Genomic DNA, 7,171 nt, shown 5'->3' with positions numbered 1-7,171 from the left:
GGACTCACAAATGCGTCTGCAGCCTTTATGGATATGATGAATAGGGTGTGTCGTCCCTATCTTGATAAATTTGTGATCGTTTTCATTGATGATATTCTGATATATTCTCGGTAAGAAGAAGAGCATGCCCATCATTTGAGATTACTCCTGGAATTGCTGTAACAAGAGAGGTTATATGCCAAAATGTCAAAATGTGAATTTTGGCTACGAGAAGTTCAATTTTTGGGGCATGTTATCTCAAAAGGAGGCATTAAAGTGGATCCACTCAAGATTGAAGCCATTGAAAGGTGGGAAGCCCCAAAGACTCCAACAGAAATCAGAAGTTTTCTGAGATTGGTTGGGTATTATCATAAGTTTATACAAGATTTCTCTCGTATAGCTACTCCATTAACAAAGCTGACAAAGAAAAATGTGAAATATGAGTGGAATGAAGCTCAAGCTCAGGCCTTTCAGATGTTAAAAGATAAATTATGCAGTGCACCAATCCTATCCTTACCAGACGAAATGGAAGATTTTGTGGTATATAGTGATGCGTCAAAGATGGGTTTGGGTTGTGTGCTGATGCAACATGAAAAGGTAATTGCCTATGCTTCAAGGCAGTTAAAAGATCATGAAAGACAGTATCCTACTCATGATATGGAATTGGCGGCAGTAGTGTTCGCTTTGAAAATATGGAGGCACTATTTATACGGGACAAAATGTCAAATCTTCACAGATCATAAGAGTTTGCAACATCTGTTCCATCAGAAAGATCTGAATATGCGTCAGAGACGATGGTTGTAATTGGTAAGTGATTATGATTGTGAAATTTTGTATCATCCAGGAAAGGCAAATGTAGTGGCCGATGCGTTAAGCCGACAAGAGAGAAGTGGAACTATTAAAGCTATAGCTTTACGGGTTGAGTTACTACCAAATATTCGGGAAGAATTACGAAAGTTTCAACATGAGGCCATGAAGGAAGATAAGATTAAATAGGAAAGATTGGGTGGATTAATGTCTGAACTTATGAGAGATGGCAGAGAATTTTGGATATTTCAGAATAGAATTTGGGTACCATACAATGTTGGGTCTCAGAAAATGTATTTTGAGTGAGACTCACAAATCGCGTTTTGCAATTCATCCAGGTACAAATAAAATGTATCGGGATCTGAAGCAACATTATTGGTGGCCAGGTATGAAGAAGGATATAGCTAAATATGTTGAAGAATGCCTGACATGTCTCTAGGTAAAGATTGAACACCAACGCCCTTATGGTAAGTTGCAATCCTTAGAAATTCCAGTTTGGAAGTGGGATCAAATCACAATGGATTTCATAACCAAATTGCCGAGAACATCAAAAGGTTATGATGCTATATGGGTGATAGTAGATCGGTTATCCAAATCTACACACTTCTTATCTATGAAAGAATCATATTCAATGGAGAGATTAACAAAACTGTACATTGATGAAATAGTAACAAGACATGGCATTCCTCTGTCAATTGTCTCCGATAGAGATAGTCAGTTTACTTCTATGTTTTGAAAAAGCTTCCAAAGAGAAATGGGTTCACATATTAAGCTAAGTACATCTTATCACCCTCAAACGGATGGGCAAAGTGAACGGACTATCCAAACGTTAGAAGATATGCTTAGAGCATGTGTAATTGATTTTGGAGGATCATGGGATAGTCATTTGGCTCTGGTAGAATTTGCGTACAATAATAACTACCATTCAAGTATTCAGGCAGCACCTTTTGAGGTTATGTATGGACAAATATGTCAAACTCCTTTGTGTTGGAATGAAATAGGTGAAAAACAGTTGGCTGGGCCTAAGTTAGTTCAGTAAACTGCAGATAAAATTTGCTTGACACGGGAACGAATGAAAGTGGCACAAGACAGACAAAGAAGTTACGCAGATAAACGTCGAAAGCCGATTAAGTTTCAAATGAGTGATAGAGTAATGTTAAAGGTATCACCTTGGAAAGGAATGGTACGTTTTGGAAAAAAAGGGAAGTTAAGTTCAAGGTATGTTGGACCATTCTCTATTATTGGAAGGGTTGGGGAAGTGACGTACAAGCTAGAACTTCCTTTAGAGTTAAGTGGAATCCATGACACGTTTCAAGTGGCAAATTTAAGGAAGTGCCTAATAAACCCGGATGTGGCAGTGCCGTTACCTGGAATTAAGGTGGATGAAAAGTTATGCTTTGAAGAAACCCCTGAACAGATTACTGACTTCAAAGTAAAGAAGTTGCGGAATAAAGAGGTTGGATTAGTAAAAGTTCAATGGCAATATCATAAAGGACCAGATGCCACCTGCTAATCAGAAATAGAAATGCGAATGAAATATCCTCATCTATTTACTTAATGGAATTCCGGGACGAAATCTTTTAAGGAGGGAATATTGTAATATTTGGGTTACAAGTTTTGATTTAAGATTTTGGAATATATATATGTATGTATATATATATATATATTAATATGTATACATAATATATATATGTGTTAGGAATATGTATGTTTGTAAGTGGGGATTTGTATATTTAAAGGCGGTTTATGCACTTGCTATAAATAGCAAGTGCATATGAGAAATAGAGGGTTGTTGAATTTCTTGAGAACAAAAGTCAATTGAGAGTGTAGATTGGTAGTTGCAGGCTTGAATCCGATCAACATTATAAGATGAGTGTATATGCTTTTGTGTGTATTAATTTCTTATATGAATCTCACTATTTATATATTGTGCGGATATCCTTAAACCGGACAAGTAATGTCCGGATTTCCACCCAAACCAGCTAAGCTTTATTCGATTTAACCTAAACCGGACAAGAAGTATCCGGGTTCATCTTAAATCACTCAAGACTCGCTCGATGTAGTATCTAAACCGGCCAAGCGTCTTCCGATTTACTCTCTAAACTGGTTAAAGGTTATCCGATGTAAACCTAAACCGCTCAAAGCCCCCATCAAGTTATCCGGCTGAAACTGATTTTGATACTTCTTCTGATTTAATTTAACCACGAGAGTGAGGTAATGATGGTGTAACCGTGAGAGTAATGTAATGGCGGTGTAACCGCGAGAATGATGTAATGACGCTGTAATCGCGAGAGAGATGTAATGTCAATGTAACTGCGAGAGAGATATAAAGGCGGTGTAACCGCGAGAGTGACGTAATGGCGGTGTAACCGCGAGAGCGATGTAATGGCGGTGTAACCGCGAGAAAGATTAATGGCGGTGTAACCGCGAGAGAGATGTAATGGCGGTGTAACCACGAAAGAGATGAAATGGCAGTGTAACCGCGAGAGGAAAGGATTCTATATTAATTATAGGTAAAATATTTATATCGGTACAGGTTTGGTTCTAGACTATTAATTTGGAAAGTAAGTTATTTATATGAGATTTGTACACTCACTAGACCTTTGGGTCTAACGCTCAGTTGTTGGACTAACCTGTTTTGCAGGTCATCATACAGCACAAGATAAAGGTAAGGGAAAAGTTTAAATGATGATGTTTCGATACACATAAATGTATTAAACAAAGTTTTTGTTAACTCATGTTTTGTAAACAAATATTACATCCTGTATGATGAAAATGAGTATGTGGATTATCTATATGTGGAAAGTGTGGGTTGTTACAGCTCCAATGCCTAACGTTCAATCGACTGAGCCACCGGTTGTTGCTGTTTCTGAGCCGCCCATTGTCCCTATCCCCGAGCCCTCGATGGAAGTCCTGCATGATGCAGCCGATGAGGCTAGCCCGTCTGAGCAGCCACCAAGCAATCCTTTGGCCTTGGGTTACGGGTCGGTCACGTGCCTATCTATTTTGGCGATCCAATGGAAGGAAACAAACCAGAAGTTGGATGAAATCTTGAAGAAAGTGGGGAGTGTGGAAGACCGAGTCTCGGACTTGGAGAAGTAAACAGCCCGCTTTTGGGCATATACACGAGACTGGAACCGTGTGGAGCGGCAGCTTCATGGCCGTCAAGACGCCCTCTTAACAGCCCAACTTCCACGATTTCCAAGTGGTCTGTGCCCCCCACAGGTACGATGTTTCTTGCCCGTTCAAGCAACCATGTCGGTCACTGTTAGGTTCACGAATGTGCTTTAAAGTTGTATTCAAGTTCTCCCTTTGTAATGTTTTTGTAATAGTTAGCATTTACTATTTCCTTAGTATAAATATGATTTAGTCTCTTAATTGTCATTATTTCAGTTGTTAATCTGATTAGTGATTGTTAATCTCATTGTAATTCTCTCTCAAGAAATCAATATCATATTTGGTGAAAATCTCTCTCTACTCAATCTTGTTCTTGATCTTGAAGATTAATTCTGATTTGTATGATTTTGGGAACATCAATTGGTATCAGAGCACAGATTGCAGCAATTTGATTAGAGGATTAACAAATTTTTCGAGGATTTTGCATGGATTTTAGTGGATTTAAGCGGACTGTTCTTGACTGTTCTTGAGTTCATCGACAGAATTGCACATTTTTGGCTTTAATCGCATCGATGTTGAGTGTTAATTGATATTATTTGCACTACTAGATCCGTATTTTCAATCTGAACATATTTGATTCACATCAATTTTGATTTTAATCAAGTTTTGAACTGATTTTGATCGATTTTTGAGTTTACGAAAACTGTTTCTGTTCTTCAAAAACTCATAATTTTGCATGTTTTGATCCATTTTTTGCTGAAAAAGTGTTAAAATTGTGTTTGTGCTTGAATTCTAATCCGTATAACTCTTGATCGGTTTAGTGTAAATCGCCTAGCGCTTGTTCGATTTAAGACTTGTTAATTTTGTGTGAATTGTGTTTGTTCGAGTTAGGATTAACCGGGTAAAACTTGTTCGATATAGTTTTTAAATCGCTCATTGGTGTGTGCGATTTAGTGGTAAATCGTTTGAATTATGTGCGATTTAGTAAGCGGTTTATCTTATTCGCTTGATATATTGTGGAATTGTTGTGCGATTTAGTTAATGTGTTGTGCGATTTAGTCGATTCATTGTGCGATTTATTGATAATCCGGTTGTTACCTGTGATTTAATTGTGCGATTTAATTGATTAATTGTGCGATATAATCGTGTTTTGACTTTGACTTAGTGAACGGATTGTTGAGCGGTTTTTGACTTTCTTTTGTGAGTGGATTGATATCTTTGACTAGTTGATCGATTTGAATTGTTGACTTTGAAATTGAGCGGATTTGTTCATATTTTGACTTGTTGACTATGTTGACTTGACTTGTTGACTTTTTATGTCCGTATTCAATTGTGCGAATTTGACTAAGTGTTTGTATTGATCGGATTTCTCATTCGGATTTGTTGTGAATTGTGCGACTTAATTGTCTTTGTTGTCCGGATATCTAATCTGGATAACTTGGTTTGATTAGAAATTCTTGACTATCTTTTTTGTCCGGACTTCTAATCCTGATAAGTCTGTATGCTTATTTTTTTAAGTCTTGAATGAGTACAATTTCCTGTGTGCGATTTATTGAGATAAATTTTGAATTCTAATTCTTTAATTCAAATTTTGAACTGTAGTTGATCTGATGTCATACTAATCTGATAAAATGAGTTCAAGAGAGGCAAAGGCTATTGGTACTGACACCAAGCCACCTGTACTGTTTAGAGGATATTACAATCAATTGAGGGATAGATTCCTCAACTTCATTGAAAGAATGAAAGAAGGTGAACTGATCATGGAATCTTTGATGGAAGGTCCTGCTGTATTTTATAGAGAGACACCTGCAATTCCTGAACAAGGCAGATCTGCTCAAAGAATAATCAAAGAAAAGTCCAGATATACTGCGGAAGAAAAGGAGAGAGCACATGCTGATGTGTTATGCAAGTCCTACATGATGCAAGCACTGCCAATGATATCTACACGAGCATTGACAGCCATAAATCTTCTGGTCACAACATGTGGGTACAAATAGAGAAAATGATGATGGGTTCTAAAGTGGGAACTCAGTTAAAAATCACTAACTGTATATCTGCGTATGAAGAGTTCAAGACTAAAGAAGAAGAGAACCTTGACGATGTTTATAACAGACTTACCAGATTGCTTAATGAGCTGACTAAGAACGAAATTTCTAAAACTGTCATAGAGATAAATGTTGTTAGGACCTATAAATTCAGATTTGGTTTTTGATCTCTTAATCTGGATGATCTTTAGAACGATTACAGTGCAGCAGAAACAAAGATAAGTACATAACAGAGTAATTACCCAATAACACACAGTTTGATATGAAGAAGATGAACGCAATAGAATAGTTTCAAAGGTTTTTCAATTGATTGAAAAATGTAGACGATTACAATACGGAAGCACACTGAATTACAAAGGCCTAACCTGCTATTTATACTAGTTCCTAACGACCTTTCTGACATGACCAAGATGTGTGAAATCATCCAAGTCGTCCAAAGAAAGTCAATTAAAGACCTAGTCACGTGAGAAGCACGTGCAGCTAACCACCTTTGAAAAACAGCAGAACAGGATCTTCACAGAAAACGAATCCGCAGACCCTCTGTGAGCCACCTTAGAGGCTCTGCTGTAGAAGACTTGTAGGTTCTTATAGCCAGAGGACCATTTTCCAGAACCTCTATGAGAGACAACAGAGGTTCTGTCATTCTTGACTTGCACGATCAAACAGCTTCTGTTGCTGGTCCTCTGTTGTCTTCTGTGGAAGATACCCTTCTGTCAACACTTGCAGAAAACTTTTTCATACTTTTACATTAAGAGAATATTAGAGCTAACAATCTCCCCCTAAGTATGAAAAAGTAAAATTGGATAATGAATGCAATAACTGACTAATTGAAAGAATTACAAGAGGAGATAAAACTCATCCTCTGAAAAGAATTATATAAAATTGAAAGAATTACAAAATTGTTGCTCAGGCCTATCTATTACTAAAGATTAGTCCACAGCAGAGTCTGGATAGTCGTCTACGACAAACTGCAGATCTGTCTTGATGATTCTGTAGACCTTGAATATCCATTCTCTGAAGGAGACTTGAACTTTAATCACTTCCAAAATACCAGATACTTCATCCGCCCTTAGATGCCCTCTTTGTACTTCTGCAACCACTTCGTTGAACACCCACTCAAGAGTCTCTGTCGCATATTTGTTCGCCTCTGTGGGATCAAAGAACCTTAGAATGTCATCCTTGTCCAAGAACACAAACCCAAAAATGGGATTTTGGACAATAGT

The sequence above is a fragment of the Cynara cardunculus genome, assembly GCF_001531365.2.
Source record: "Cynara cardunculus var. scolymus isolate 2C chromosome LG 4, CcrdV1, whole genome shotgun sequence".
NCBI classification, from domain to species: Eukaryota; Viridiplantae; Streptophyta; class Magnoliopsida; order Asterales; family Asteraceae; genus Cynara; species Cynara cardunculus.
Note: the sequence above shows the minus strand (reverse complement) of the source record.